Here is a 16,547-nt window from a genome sequence, read left to right as displayed (position 1 = left end):
ATGAAAATAAAAAGGACTCAAAATATATGTAGGACAAAGTTAAAGATCTTCACAAAAAAAATATTAAATATGGCTTAATTAAGGAAGGCCACAACTGACATAGGACAATTCTGCAATCTCACTGTACTTGCTACTGGATAATACCACCTCCAGTTTAAATTCCATTTGGAATATTTTGGAGGACCAAGAAACCAAGAACCAAGAAGATATGTTGATTTTGAAAGTAGTCTCTAAAAAGTGATGCACAATGTATAAAAATGAAACCTACGTTTGCGATTGCCAATATTATTTACAGAAGATTCAACGGAACCCAAGGCTGTCCACTGATGCATATGGCAATTTTACGGTATGTACTTTTAGATACTGCAGTCGTAAGCACAGAAATAGGCCTTTCTATGCCGACCATGAGGCGCCAATGAAGCTAGACTAATCCCTCTGAACCTTTCCTATATATGTAGCTGTCCAAATCTTTTAAATGTTGTCAGCATACCTGTCGCAACTCATCCCATATAACCAACATCCTGTGTGGGAAACGTTGTCCTTCAGTCCTTCCCATGTCACCTTAAACTTTTGCCCTCACTATGCCCCTGTACATTTCATCGCTGACATCTTCACTCGCTGAAAGGCAAGTCCCTTGGAAACTCATTTTCAGAAAATAATTTTCAAGGATAGGGAAAAACATTCGGATTTTCCTGGGCCTCGGCATGGTCCTTAGTTTTCAGAGAGCAGTGCCATATGGTAGGGACACTGGGGTGAAGGGCATTTGTTTTTGAAGAATAATTAATGTACAATCTATTCCCGTGTGCACTTCAATTAACAAGTTAACCAAGACTCTGAATAGGCATCACAAATATGCCACAGATGACGAAGGTTGGTTCTCCACTGGAGCTTGTGTAGGTTAAGCAAATTCACACTTGTGAGGATATTTAATGGAATGTATAAAGCTGCTATTTTTAGAAAAACGAGGAAGAAATTATACAACAATGCATGACCACAGTCTACAATGGAATTGGATTTGTAATGGATTTGTTCAGAGTAATGGCTTGCATACCTATCATAGAGCAGAAATAAGATGTCAGGAATTTCTGAACGCAGCCAAATTTAAGAGTTCTTCATAGCCCCTTTCAATTGACAGGGTCAAAGGCTCAACCCTTAGGCTTTCTCCCCAGCATCACAGTTCTAATATCAAAGAAACCCACATTAGGTGGTTGATGCAGATTGCAGCGCTTTTTTTTTTTTAAGTTGTTGCAATATCTATCATCCATCAAGCAATGAAGTTTATACTGCAATGGGGTTCAGGTTAATTATTGTCACCTGTACAGAGGTGCAGTGAAAAGCTTTGTTTTGCATGCTATCCAATACGATCATGCTATCCAATAAGATCAGACAATACTATACAAAAATACAATCAAGTCAAACTCAAGTACTAAAGATAGTGCAAAGTGGAAAATGCAGAATATATTTCACAGCAGAATAGCACATCAGCTCCATTGATAAAGTCCAGTATTTGGAATAGGGTAGAGTAGAATCCGAAGTACCACGTCAAAGGGAATGACCGTTCAGAAGCCTGATACCAGATGTTGTTTCCAAGTCTGGTGGTACACGCTTTCAGGGGAGCAGCTTTTTAAGCACAAACAGCTTGCTGTACCATAATCGGATCAATCCTTTCTGAAAATCATGAACCAGCTATGAATAGTACCTCAATTCACAGCCAGTATCATCTCTGCAAATTCCTCCAAATCCAGTGCGAAGATACACAAACCAGTTGTAGCATCATCTAAAGGAGGCACCAAAAAAAGAATGCAGGTGATGCAAATCTAAATTAAAAACAGATATCGTTTCAGCTTCCAGAATCTTTGTTAGAATGGTTTCATTTGTCAGAAACGTTAATTGTTTCTTTCCACAAATGCTGACTGACCTGCTGATGTTTCCAGCTCATCCCTTTAGAATCCTCCCCCAGGCTACTATCCTGCAAATCAAGGCTCCAGCCAGTCAGCCATTAGGCAGACATTATTCACATGCCTGACACCAAATTCCTGCAAGAGGTATGCGACTCCGACTCCCTGATATGGGGTCAATCGGGACGACAGAAGTAAACAATTCAAGGATGTTTGTAAAGCCGATTAAAAAAATGAAATATCCTCAAAGACATGGGGATCCAAGCCTGTCACTGATCTAAATGGATGAGGTGCATCAGATTGGCACACGAAACCTAGTGTCTTTTTGTTGGAAGTCCAGTGAAAATAGCAGAATGAGCACACAAGTCTATCCTACCCACCCCACCTTCACCGTTGACCAACAATTTCTCCACCTACAGTACAATCTGTAACTCATCAGCCACCAAGAGACTGCCCACGAAGAAGACAACCAGGATTTTTAAGTGAATGTTCAGAGCAAAAAGAATATGTTGAAATACATTTTTAATATGTCATTAAATCAAATGTCATTAGAAACGGGAATAGTCCCCGAGGATTGGCGTACTGCGCATGTTGTTCCATTGTTTAAAAAGGGTTCTAAGAGTAAACCTAGCAATTATAGACCTGTTAGTTTGACTTCAGTGGTGGGCAAATTAATGGAAAAGATACTTAGAGATAATATATATAAGCATCTAGATAAACAGGGTCTGATTAGGAACAGTCAACATGGATTTGTGCCTGGAAGGTCATGTTTGACTAATCTTCTGGAATTTTTTGAAGAGGTTACTAGGGAAATTGACGAGGGTAAAGCAGTGGATGTTGTCTATATGGACTTTAGTAAGGCCTTTGACAAGGTTCCTCATGGAAGGTTGGTTAAGAAGGTTCAACTGTTGGGTATAAATGCAGGAATAGCAAGATGGATTCAACAGTGGCTGAATGGGAGAAGCCAGAGGGTAATGGTGGATGGCTGTTTATTGGGTTGGAGGCAGGTGACTAGTGGGGTGCCTCAGGGATCTGTGTTGGGTCCTTTGTTGTTTGTCATGTACATCAATGATCTGGATGAAGGTGTGGTAAATTGGATTAGTAAGTATGCAGATGATACCAAGATAGGGGGTGTTGTGGATAATGAAGAGGATTTCCAAAGTCTACAGAGTGATTTAGGCCATTTGGAAAAATGGGCTGAAAGATGGCAGATGGAGTTTAATGCTGATAAATGTGAGGTGCTACACCTTGGCAGGACAAATCAAAATAGGACGTACATGGTAAATGGTAGGGAATTGAAGAATACAGTTGAACAGAGGGATCTGGGTATAACCGTGCATAGTTCCTTGAAGGTGGAATCTCATATAGATAGGGTGGTAAAGAAAGCTTTTGGTATGCTTGCCTTTATAAATCAGAGCATTGAGTATAGAAGCTGGGATGTAATGTTAAAATTGTACAAGGCATTGGTGAGACCAAATCTGGAGTATGGTGTACAATTTTGGTCGCCCAATTATAGGAAGGATGTCAACAAAATAGAGAGAGTACAGAGGAGATTTACTAGAATGTTGCCTGGGTTTCAACAACTAAGTTACAGAGATAGGTTAAATAAGTTAGGTCTTTATTCTCTGGAGCGTAGAAGGTTAAGGGGGGACCTGATAGAGGTCTTTAAAATGATGAGAGGGATAGACAGAGTTGATGTGGACAAGCTTTTCCCTTTGAGAATAGGGAAGATTCAAACAAGAGGACATGACTTCAGAATTAAGGGACAGAAGTTTAGGGGTAATATGAGGGGGGCACTTCTTTACGCAGAGAGTGGTGGCGGTGTGGAATGAGCTCCCAGTGGAAGTGGTGGAGGCAGGTTCATTGATATCATTTAAAAATAAATTGGATAGGCATATGGATGAGAAGGGAATGGAGGGTTATGGTACGAGTGCAGGCAGGTGGGACTAAGGGGAAAAAAATTTTGTTCGGCATGGACTTGTAGGGCCGAGATGGCCTGTTTCCGTGCTGTAATTGTTATATGGTTATATGGTTAATAAATTACTTTAAAAAATGCAAATTTAGCAATGATTTCTACCTGGTTGATGTCCATTTTGGCAAACATCAACAATCTCGAAATTAAATATTGTTAAACATAAATGATTTTTACTGCAAAGAATAAGAAAGAATCAGAGGCCTTAACATTAACTGATCTGAGTGGCGTATAATCAAATATTTTAAAAATAAAGGAACAAAAAAACAATTTATAATTGCTTTGATGTCTCACAATAGTTGTCACATCTAATTTTGTAATTTTAAAACTGCCTTGCACAAAGTGATATTAGAACATAGAACTGTAAAGCACAACAAAAGCACCAGCGGTCCACGATCTGAGCCAAACACGATGCCATGACCAATTCTTATCTGCCTGCACATAATTTATAACCCTCCATTCCCTGCACATCAATAATGCCGATCTAAAAGTCACTTAAATGTCGTTATCTTATCTGCGCCACCCACCAAACACACCAGCACATTCTAGGCACACACCACCCTCTGAACATTGCCCACACCGCGGACCCAGAACACACCTGGAAGTCCAGTAAGCAGACTGGCTGCGGGAGGCAGTGCACTGCCTCAATTGTGGAGTGAGCCACTGGAAGCCCGTCAGCTGGTTGGGGCTCACCTGGACCAGGTGCCGCTCCAAGATGCTGAGCACGTGGAATGGACGGGGCCTACGGCGGTGGAGCAGAGGTGGAGAACACCACGGCTACGCTTGGCCAGGCCGATCCTGCAACGCCACCAGGACATCAGACCTTCATGGTCAGATCAAGAACCCTGCACTTACAACTGGTAGTTGAAATGGCCCCAAATCTGGCAACTCTGTATACTGTCTCAGTGTACTTCTGCTGTACACGTACTGAATCAGAGATGCTTATTTAAGATGTATCTCAGTGGTTATGTATAGTGATACTTGGACTGAATTGTATACAAAAATTAGTTTTTGCGTCATCGGCAAGTATTGGTAAGCTACCACTATACAAGAGTGCACATAGAAACATAGAAATTAGGTGCAGGAGTAGGCCATTCGGCCCTTCGAGCCTGCACCGCCATTCAATATGATCATGGCTGATCTTGAGCCCAAGTGGATCTTAAGCCCAAGTGGTTTAATTGACAATGGACTCAAAATTGCTGGAGTAACTCAGCGGGACAGGCAGCATCTCTGGATAGACGGAATGGGTGACGTTTTATGTCTCTTCTTTTCACAGATACTGCTTGTCCCGCTGAGTTACTCCAACATTTAGTGTCTAGCTTTGGTGTAAACCAGCATTTGCAGTTTCATCCCACACATTTGGTTTAAATAACGTGAGGAACACCATGGGAAGTTGAAGTTCACACTAATTTGTCAACAAAATAGAGAGAGTACAGAGGACATTTACTAGAATGTTGCCTGGGTTTCAGCAACTAAGTTACAGAGAAAGGTTGAACAAGTTAGGGCTTTATTCTTTGGAGCGCAGAAGGTTAAGGGGGGACTTGACAGAGGTTTTTAAAATGATGAGAGGGATAGACAGAGTTGACGTGGAAAAGCTTTTCCCACTGAGAGTAGGGAAGATTCAAACAAGGGGACATGACATGAGAATTAAGGGACTGAAGTTTAGGGGTAACATGAGGGGGAACTTCTTTACTCAGAGAGTGGTAGCTGTGTGGAATGAGCTTCCAGTGAAGGTGGTGGAGGCAGGTTCGTTTTTATCATTTAAAAATAAATTGGATAGTTATATGGATGGGAAGGGAATGGAGGGTTATGGTCTGAGCGTAGGTATATGGGACTAGGGGAGATTATGTGTTCGGCACGGACTAGAAGGGTCGAGATGGCCTGTTTCCGTGCTGTAAATGTTATATGGTTACATGGTTATTTGAAGTTATAATGACGAGTCACAATTCCGACTCAAAATTGTATTAACATTAACAAATTCACTTTTAACCGTAATTCATATCATCTTAGTGTAATAAATACATTAATACCAACATTATACGTAATAATCCAAATATAGCAAAATATCTCGGTATTTAAAAGCAATTTATATTTTTTTCAATGACCATCAAATGCTACCAAAAACCTCAAATTGTTCTAACATGTTTATTGAACCATTCATAATTACTCCACATTCTATATAATTTAATGTTAATTCTACATTGCCAACACTTTTCACATCTTACGCACCACCTTGTGAAAATGTTTAATCCGTGCAACAGAGAAGGATCAGAAACACATTTTGCAATCAAATGGCAACAGGTGGTTTCAGTTTAACAATTTAATCATTCAGCAAAGAGATTATTTATTTTACACATTTTCTATAAATGATAAAGATAATTGTTTCCTCTGTTTCCGATATTTAGAGTACACATACAGCAATATTGTAGAATAATCACTTCATGATAGTGAAATAATAACACCACTTTGTATACCAAGAATTTTAGCTGGACATGAAATACAAGAGATAAAATAGCAATGAATCAAATTGGCCTTAATGCTATTTATTTCCAAATGTTCAAGATTTTTTTAATACTCTTCTTCCAAAATGAAGAAGACATGTCAGGACTGGAAATGTTTAATTACCTGTATTACATCAACTAAACGCCAATCTTCTTGACACTGACATAATTCTAACCTTTGTTGGATTACTTATTTCAAGAGTGTCCACAGTGTTTAATTGTCATATGCACAACAATAAACAGAACAATTAAATTACTACTTGTTGCTGCTTTACAAGCACATGAACTCAACATGACAACAATATATTAATACATAAAATGATCAATTAATTTCAACTTACACTGGCACATAGTAATAGATGTTTTTGAATTTGAATCATCACAGCTAGGCAAAAGTACAAATTATTTCCTTTATTTCCTATCTGTACAACTTGGAGATTAAGTTTATTTTTCTGTGAAAAGCACCAATAAACAAAAGAAATGGACATTCCCTACTTCACAATATGCAAAAGCTGTGTCAAGGCAAAAATATTAGCAGCTGTGTTTCTCCTGGCTGGAATATCGACAATGAGGGATTATAGTCTCAAATAAAACGTCAGCCATTCTGGACAAAGATGAAAATATATATTTTCGCCAATAGGGTAGTGCATCTTTGAATTTTCCATCCAAGATGACTATGGAGGCTCAGTCGCTGTATGCATGAAAGAGAGATTTGTTTTGCTATTAAAAGGATTTAGGTGAGGTTCGTGCAGGAAAATAGAGTTAAGGTAAAAAAATCTAATTGAATGGTGGGGCAGCCACAAAGGGACGTGTAGTTCCTCCTTCTAATGTTCTTGGGTTCAAAGCAAAAAACATTCATAAAAACATTAACCTTATGCAATTTAAATGAAGATCCAAATTATCAGAAAATGCTGGAAACATTTGGCAGGCCTAATCACATTTGTGAGAAGAGAAACCATTCTATTTCACTTCCCATAGATGCAGTCTGACTGGCTGAGTTTATCCAGTATTTTCTATTTTAGATTTCTAGCATCTGTTGTTTCTTTTGATTTTTTATTTAGATGGAACTCATTCTCCTTCTTTCTCTTTCTCACAAACAGACAATCATATCAGATACAAGCAATACATATTATAATTGAAGGAGCTATTGCAGTCATGTTGTGCCTCGAGTGCAGTATCCTACAAAGGCTATATGGTATTTATCTTAAATCTATCCCATTAAAACCACATAGCCTGACTGGAGCAGAACAGAAAACTAACTGCAATACTGCCCTTGGAAAGGAACATGTGTACAATGAAGTAAATTTGGCAGTAGGCATAAATGTAGCATCCTATCACAACAAAACATCCCTAAACCGTTTAAATTATTGAAACTTATTCTCCATTAAGTCGATCGACAGGACAGTCAACCTACACACACCAAATTATCTCCCCAAGGAGGCATAGCTTACTTTCAAACCTTAATTAACCTCTTAAATACTTTTCTTATATTAAATCCGAATTAAATACATTGAGGACACGCACAAATAGATGTGCTTCAAAATGCACTAGCCAAAATAGTGTCCCATGCTTCTCTTCCTGCGAAATCAAAACAAAACCAGACATTGCCGGCAAGTTACCACCTGACTGTTGTTTTCAAGGACCGAGGCAATGAACACGAATTTACCACAATACATTTGCACATTAACTTTGGCAACAGGTCACCATGGCGGCCTTGTTTGACCTTTGTACAATTCCAAGATACCCCTTAACACGCCCCCCTAACCAAAATGAAAATGAATGTCAACAGAACAGTTCCAAAAAGCCCGTCAATTGCCATTTGCATTTTCGGTAACATCCCCATCAGCCTATCCGGGTCATGGAAAACTCATGTTGATAGAAATCGTGATTGAGGTTCGGCGACCATGATCACATTCAATAACTATCCCAGCATTGCACAAATCTTCATAACAACACAACTCGTCGCTGGTCGCAAGCTACTCGTGTTCATGTAAAATACGTACAGAAATAGAAGTCGATATGTTTCCGCGGCCCGGGCTTTAAATTGTGCGACACATTCTCTAGGCCCGGACACCGACAGGGATCCAGAGGCTGAGAGGAGACTGTGGATAAGTCAGATCTCTCGAATCCCAGGCCTGTGGCTCATTGTGTAGTTGTTGCGGCTGATTTGGCGATCGTGGAGCAGGCATTCAGCGGTAGTTACAGCGGACAGACAGCCAGTTACTCCCCCTGTCCTGTCCCCTCTTCACGCAGCTCCCGGCAGCGTCACTCCCTCAGCGGCAAAAACAACCCACACTGCGCCAGACCCGCAATAAATAAACACGTCACTGAGGAGCCGCCAGCCAATCAGTGCTTGCACTGCAACCGACCCAGAGAAAGTGAAGAAGAAGAAGAGGATGATGATGATGTGATGATGATGAGATGAATTGGCTGGTGGAGTGAAGTAGTTTGGATGCAAAAGGAAGGTGGTGGTGAATGGGACACACATGGCCAGAGCAATAAGCTAGTCTGTTATTTGCGCTTTATCCGTTTATTTATTCATTAAGGGTAAGGGGGAAGTCTTTTAGGACCGAGATGAGAAAAACAAAATTTCACGCAGAGAGTGGTGAATCTCTGGAATTCTCTTCCACCGAAGGTAGTTGAGGCCAATTCATTGGCTATATTTAAGAGGGAGTTAGATGTGGCCCTTGTGGCTAAGGGGATCAGGGGGTATGGAGAGAAGGCAGGTACGGGATACTGAGTTGGATGATCAGCCATGATCATATTTAATGGCGGTGCAGGCCACCTACTGCACCTATTTTCTATGTTTCTATGTGTGTGTATATATTTATATAATGATAGGTACACAAAAAAGCTGGAGAAACTAAGTGGGTGCAGCAGCATCTATGGAGCGAAGGAAATAGGCAACGTTTCGGGCCGAAACCTTTCTTCAGATATATATAATGGTATATGGACACACTGATTAGGTATGTTACAAAACCTACCTGAATCGTCATTGAGAATCTGTCCCAGCCCCATGTGCGCAATTTTGGCGCTGTTTAGAGGGGGCGGGTTTAAAACGCGATTTTTACTAGGCTGTTGCAATTGAAAATGTTCAGCCTAGTAAATCATTAACGGAAAATCGTTGAAAGACCCCGTCGCAAAAGGTATTATTAGTTTTTATGGCCTTGTATAATAGTTATAGTAGTTTAAAAATCACTCTCTCAACCCACAACCTTTCGCAGCCCCAGGGTTTTATAAAGCAAACAATTAAAGGTATGTATCTTATTTTTACATTAAAAGGGGCTTCTTAAGAACCCTGTAATATAAAGTTTTCTATAGCGAGTAGTTCATTTTGGGCTCTTTATATCCCTCAGTATTTTTCTGGGCGTTTGAGGGCACAAATCCAGCGCAATGTGAACGTTCTAAACCAGCGCATTCCACAGGAACCCACTAGAAAGCCGATTTTAATTGACTTTAATTTACAGCAATTGAACACTAAATTCCTTCCATTTGGCCTATAAATTGATGTAAATGAGATTTAAAAATCATGTTTTATTGTGAATTATTTGTGAATATTATTTGGACACTTAGGCTATTTAAAAATGTTAATCATTTATTAAGAAATGGATAGATGTTTAGATCTAGTAATTGAAGTTTGAAATTAGCTACAATTGGGTAACTAACTAATTATATGCTTTAATTTCAGGTCCTCCAAGTAAGATTATTTTATATTTGTTTCAGAATGGTTCAATCTATGATAACTGAACATTTCATTCAGTTCTCTTAAGTTTTAAGAAGGTTATGGGATTTTGACTGTCCTCGATCACAGCTTTTTTGTTATGTCCATAGAAAATCAATAAGGAACAAGATGCTAATTTCCGAGTATGAAAATGGCCATAACCTTTTTATTACTTGAGATATGAAAGTGAATTAGGTGTCAAATTAAACTTATTGTTATGCTTTATCTGATGGGATAAATTGCAGACTTGATTTTTTAAATCTCAAAATTTTGTAACATTGCTACACTGATCTGTTTTGTAGTCAATGCCTACTATGTTCTGTTGTGCTGAAGCAAAGCAAGAATTTCATTGTTCTATCAGGGACACATGACAATAGACTCACTTGAACTTGAACTCTTGAAGAAGGGTCTCGACCCGAAACGTCACCCATTCTTTCTCTCCAGAGATGCTGTCTGTCCCTCTGAGTTAATCCAGCTTTTTGTGTCTATCTTCAGTTTAAACCAGCATCTGCAGTTCCTTCCTGCACAAACTGGTAACATTATTGGGGCAGGGGGATAACTAATATAGGGAACAGGTCTGAAGAAGGGTTCCGACCCGAAACGTCGCCCATTATTTTTCTCCGGAGTTGCTGCCTTCCCTGCTGTGTTACTCCGGCACTTTGTGTCTACCCAGGGAAAGGTAAATATAGATTTCAGGAGAAAGTATTCACACACGAGAAGAAAAGTAGGTTTGAAAAAATGGGAGGAGGTTAGGAGAAGGGAAATGAGAGGTTGAGGAAACAAAGATGCAGGGAGGAAAAGATTGAAGAATAGGGGTTTGTTAGGTCATCGGGTCAAAGGGCTTGGTGCACGGAGCAGCTCAATCCTTTTGGAGGACATGGCAGCTTCCGGCATACACTTAACACACAAAACGCGTACTTTCTGTTAACTGTACCTGTTAAAAACCGCCGAAATGGTCAATTTTTGCGCAGTAAATAATTATGGAGGGTGACTGAGCACTCTGAACCAAATGCTCTAGTATCTTTGCTCTGAACCCGAGCACCAAGGTGTAAGCGACCGAAGGAGCGCATCCCTCGGGACAGCCCCACTCTCTCCCCGGGGTCAGCGCTGTCCGGCCTCGGCCGCCCTCCGCCCACCCTCCCCCTGTGCGGCCGCATTATCATGTGCTGTGGGTCGGCAGCGTCCACACACTGGGCTGAATGGACCAAGGCCGCGGCTCCGGGCAGTGGACACAAGGGGACGAAAACCTGGCAACGTCCCCGTCAGCTGAGTTGGGGAGAGTCTGGTTCCTCCGCCCCCCAGTCACTGACCACGCTTGCACCAGCACCCTGCCCCCCCCCCCCCCCCCGACCACCCTTCAGACCCCCCCCCACCCCTGACCACTCCCCAAGACTCCCCTCGACCACCCCCCCCCCCCCCCCCGGCAATGTCCCCGTCAGCTGCAGCAGAGTTGGAGATAGTCTGGTCCCTCCGCCCACCCAGAGTCACTGACCACGCTGCACCGGCACCCCGATCTCCTCACCCCCCACCTATCCCCACCCCCGGTCGCAGGGATAGACGGCCCGGGGTCCGCTAGTGTGGAACCAGTCAGCGTGGAGTCCGGATGCTGGGACAGAAGAAGTCTGTCTGTACTGGCAGCCATAGTAAGTGATTAACTGACGTTCACCGTGTGTAATCCAGAAGGCATTGCGTGGCAACAGTACAGGTCACGGATCGTGACTGACCTCGACTGCCGTGCAACCTCCCTATACCAAGAATAAACGAGAAGTGGGGCATGGCAGGGAAAGAGGTTAAGAAGAGAAATCAACGCAGACAAATATGAGAGGATGCAACCATGGAAAATGATAAGAAGAAGAGATAAACAAAAAGAAGTAGCGAAAAGGTGAAAGTGAGACAATGACATGCAGGAAAAGGTCACGGGTAAGATATGATAAACGGAAAAGAATAGAAAGATATAGAGGCATTAGGAACAAGCATGTATGGACATAAAATTGAAGCAAGAATGAGGATTGAAATGAAAAGGTAATGGGAAAGGAGAGAAAAACAGAATCAGAATGGGGAAATACATCAGAAAAAGTTCAGATATAGGCGAGATAAAAAAAAGACAATGAAAAGGGAGTGGAAAAACTAAATGGAAAACAGCAAGAACCTGGGCGGGCATGTCATAAAATTTGCATTTCCAAAGAATCATACAGCCCGACAAAAGTATTTTGGCGGATAAAATATGTGCCTGTGCTTACTAAACAATTATGTTAACCCCACTCACTTCTTTGATTTTCTTACAATGAAAATTGGGAGATCAAAGTTATTATCCAATTTCCTTTTGAAAGCTATCATTGAAACTATTTCATCTGTTAGAGGCAAGATACAAAAGTATGGATGCATAATTACAGCAAGATAGTCAAAATCCTATTCAATGGTAGGTGTATCTGGAATAAGAGGAATGGTTTTAAGATGAGAAAGGAGTTTTTAAAAAAATCTGAGGGGTAAGTTTTGTTTTATACAGTTAGTGCTTTTTTGTGATAGTATGCATCGGGATGGCACATCTTAAAATGTTTAAAATTAGATTTTCAAAATAGTAATACAAAAATAAGGAACTGCAGATGATGATATACAAAAAAGATACAAAGTGTTGGAGGAACTCAGAGGGTCATGCAGCATCAATGGAGAACATGGATAGGCGATGTTTCTGGTTGGGATCCTTCCAATCAGTTTGAAGAAGGATCCATGTGAGGTGAGTGGCGGTGTGTCTGGATCAAGATGTCAGTGGAGAGGACTGCTGGTGGCTCTGCAGCAGCCAGGGGCTCAATTAAATCAGTAGCCACTTCAATAGCCAAGCACAAGGCCTGCAGCAGCACAGAGTGGTGGAGTAGCAGTGGAAGGCATCAACAACATTGTTCAGCCAGGCCCTGCAATTCCAAACCAGTGCCACTGTCAGGACAGTTGGCCTTTACGGCCAAGTTTAGACTATAACATTTTTAACAATTCTGAACTTGAAGGGTACAAGACAAAAAAAGAATTTCACTGTACCTAGGTACATGTGACAATAATAGTAAGATTAAACGAGTACTTACCAGTACGAAGTTTGATCTGTATTTTATGAGGAGTTACGATGAGGGATTACGTGAAGAACCCACCCAGCGCGCAGGCGCGGCATACTTCCAAGCAGCGGTGTGGAATCACAGATAGACACTAGTTGAAGTAAAGATAGTGAAGACCAACGAGACATTAGTCCGAATTTGATCTATATAATGAGGGTGGGAGCGGAGGGCACGTAATCCCTCATCGTAACTCCTCATAAAATACAGATCAAACTTCGTACTGGTAAGTACTCGTTTAATCTTACTATTTTACTTCGGAGTCACGTGAGTGACTACGTGAAGACTTCAAAGGTCTGTGATTTCAAACCGTGTAACAGTTATATCACTCACTGCCGAAAGATCATCGAGGGAGGAAGTGGTAGCTAGAGACCAACAAGTTTGTTTAGTTATAAAAGAAATATTTATTAACTAAAACAAAAAACAAAATAGCTCCCATGGGCTTTAAATCATAACTTTGCGGTTTTTAAAACGGTATCCGCAAAGACGTCCTGTTCCATCAGCGGTTTGTTGTAAAATCGTTGGAATGTCGATTCCCTTGACCATCCCGCTGCTCTGAGGATGTGGTCGAGGGGAACCTGCATCCTATCCGCCGCTGAGGTGGACGCTGCCCTGGTTGAATGGGATTTTAACACATTTGTGTTAATCCCTGCCATGCTGAGGACCTGTTTCAACCATCTGGATAATGTTTGGCTGGTTACCCGTCCAAAAGGCTTTCTGTGGCTAACCCATAAGGCTTTCTCTCTCCCTCTTAGCGTTTGGGTTGTGTCTAGATAATGATGAAGGTGGGTCACCACACACAGCCTAGGTTCTGGAGGGTAAGCCCGGAAGATCAACGGGGAGTTTGATGTACCTGGTCTACTTTGTTTTACCAACCCCGGCATGGTGAAAGTAATGGTATCTGGGGTGGTCACCATGTAGTTCAGATTAAGCTGATGGAGCGACTGAACCCTTTGAGCTGAGACAAGCGCCATGAGCATGAGGGTTTTGTAAGTGGCCTGTTCCAGGCTCAGGGATCCCACCGGAGGCCAACCTCGAAGGTGTGTGAGAACTACACTCACATCCCACATGTGAGTGTATCTAGGTGTAGGGGGTTTGGTATTAAAGATCCCCTTAAGGAGTCTGATGACTAGAGGGTGGGATCCCACACTATGCTGTTCTATCGGCATGAGGTATGCGGACAGTGCGCTCCGAGCCGTATTGATGGCACTGTAGCTCATCTTGAGATCATGGTGCAGGTGGGCCAGGAACTCCAGCACATCCGAGATCGAAGTCGTCGTGTAGGATGTCCCTGCGTCCAGACAGTACTGTTCCCATTTCCTGATGAAGGTCAGGTACTGTTTCTTGGTGGAAACTCGCAGGGATGCCGACATGGTGGTGATTGTTCTGTCTGATAACCCCAATCCCCGGTAAGGCCTGTTCAAAATCTGGAAACCAGGAGTTTCAATTTTTGGTGGCATGGATGGCTAATGCCAGTTACCGGGTGAGTCAATAATTGGGGGTGGTGTTGAAGGACCATTGGTGTCTCTACCACCATGTCGTGGAACATTGGGAACCATGGTTGGGTAGGCCAGTCGGGCACGACCAGAATGCCAGAGGCTGAGTCTGCCTGAATTTTCTGGAGTACCCGACTGATGAGGCAGAAGGGAGGGAAAGCATAGAAAAAGAAATTTCCCCAGTCCAGCGTGAAGGCATATACCGCTGCTGCCTCTGGGTCTGGTTCCCAAGCCACATACATGGGTAGTTGGTGATTTAACCTAGACGCAAACAAATCTATATCTGGCGTACCATATTGCTTGATAATTTTAGCAAATAATTTTGGGTCCAACATCCATTCGATGTTGTCGTTGAATTTTCGTGACCTGGTGTCCGCCACTAAATTTAGTTTGCCTGGTAAATAGGCAGCTGATAGCCAAATATGTCTCTCGACACACCATTGCCAGATTATAGCAGTTAATTTGTCGCATGATACTGATTTAATGCCACCCATGTGCTGGATATAAGATACTGCCGTAGTGTTGTCGATCATAATTCTAACATGCACGTGTCGCATACCAGATGCATATGCTTTTAGCCCATAAAAGGCGGCGAGCATTTCCAAAAAGTTAATGCCCAGTGATTGTAGTAGCGATGCCTCTGAGTTAGTCCATCTGCCACCTGTGCTGTCTTTGGAGTTAGTAGCTCCCCAGCCTAAAGCACTGGCATCCGTTGCAATGGTTATGTTAGGATTGGTTACGGTGATAGGACTGTGACTGTGCCAAATATTGTCAACCCACCACTGAAGTTCTGATTTGGCTTCAGCGGGTAAATCCATTTTGCGATCATAATGCCCCCTATGAAGGCGTAATGCATGAGTCCTTGCTCTTTGTAAATTTTGATAATGCAAGGGCCCATGTTGGGCAGCCGGAAATGCTGCTACTATAGAGCCAATAACTCTGGCTACATGCCGTATTCTAGGTTGCGGTGTGGCAATTAAATGGCTACAAGCTTCAATGAGTGAAACTGTTTTGTTTCTGGGCAGAGTGACAGTCATGTGAATCGTGTCAATAGTGAAGCCTAAGTAATCCATGTTAGTAGTAGGCTCCAATATTGATTTACCTGGGTGGAGGATAAAACCCAAAGTTTCAAGGAGTTGTTTAGTGGCTAACACTCCTGCGACAGCTTGTTCCCGTGTTCTTCCTAATATGAGAACATCGTCCAGATAGGCCACTACTAAATGTTTTAGTTCTCTCAATTTCTTCATGGCCACTTTAAGAATTTTCGTAAATAGTCTGGGAGCTGTCGTTAAACCATTGGGCAAAGCTCGGTACTGCCATAGCTGGCCCCTCCAGATAAATTTCAGATATTTAAAGTAATCTTTATGAATGGGTACCAAATAGTAAGCATCTTTGATATCTATGCTTGCCATGTAGTATCCCTTGGAGATCAGTTGTCTGGCAGTGACAAATGTCTCCATTTTGAAATGTTGATACTCAACAGACTGATTGAGTGATGTCAGATCAATAATAATGCGACATCCACCATCTTTTTTGGTTTTGAGAAAAATATTTGATACAAATTCTTGCGGCTCGTGTGTGGTCATTTCTATGATGCCTTTAGCCACGAGCCGATCAAGTTCAGCTTGTCCTTCTACCTTCTCAACTGCCGAGGGAAGGAACACCCTTTGGGGCATGTGCTGAACTGGCGGTTCTACGCCTGGTTTGAATTCAATCTTGTATCCACTAATACTGTTGAGTATAAACTGATTGTTAGTAAGGGAGCACCAAACATGCTTGAAGAACCTCAAACGTCCCCCTCTTAATACTACACCCTTTGTCTGTGTATGTTGACAGGAACCAGACCCACCTACCTCCATGT

The 16,547-nt window shown here is 41.9% G+C and overlaps 1 protein-coding gene across 10 annotated transcripts in view; it reads right to left on the bottom strand.

Moving 5' to 3' along the window:
- The window catches only part of pja2 (praja ring finger ubiquitin ligase 2), a 59,265-nt gene extending 50,583 nt beyond the window's left edge, over window positions 1–8,682 (bottom strand). For 6 of the 10 annotated variants that reach the window (XM_055633220.1, XM_055633222.1, XM_055633227.1 and 3 more), the window contains exon 1: window positions 8,375–8,680. The gene's annotated coding sequence lies outside the window, so the exon portion shown is untranslated. Of the gene's footprint in view, window positions 1–1,699; window positions 1,778–8,374 lie in introns of all 10 variants that reach the window. The other 4 variants (XM_055633218.1, XM_055633223.1, XM_055633219.1 and 1 more) reach the window with 3 other exon arrangements.
- Window positions 8,683–16,547: the final 7,865 nt, after the last annotated feature.

This window comes from Leucoraja erinacea, chromosome 3, assembly GCF_028641065.1.
Source record: "Leucoraja erinacea ecotype New England chromosome 3, Leri_hhj_1, whole genome shotgun sequence".
Lineage (NCBI taxonomy): Eukaryota > Metazoa > Chordata > Chondrichthyes > Rajiformes > Rajidae > Leucoraja > Leucoraja erinaceus.
The sequence above is the reverse complement of the archived record's forward strand: the minus strand, read 5'-3'. Positions and strand labels throughout refer to the sequence as shown.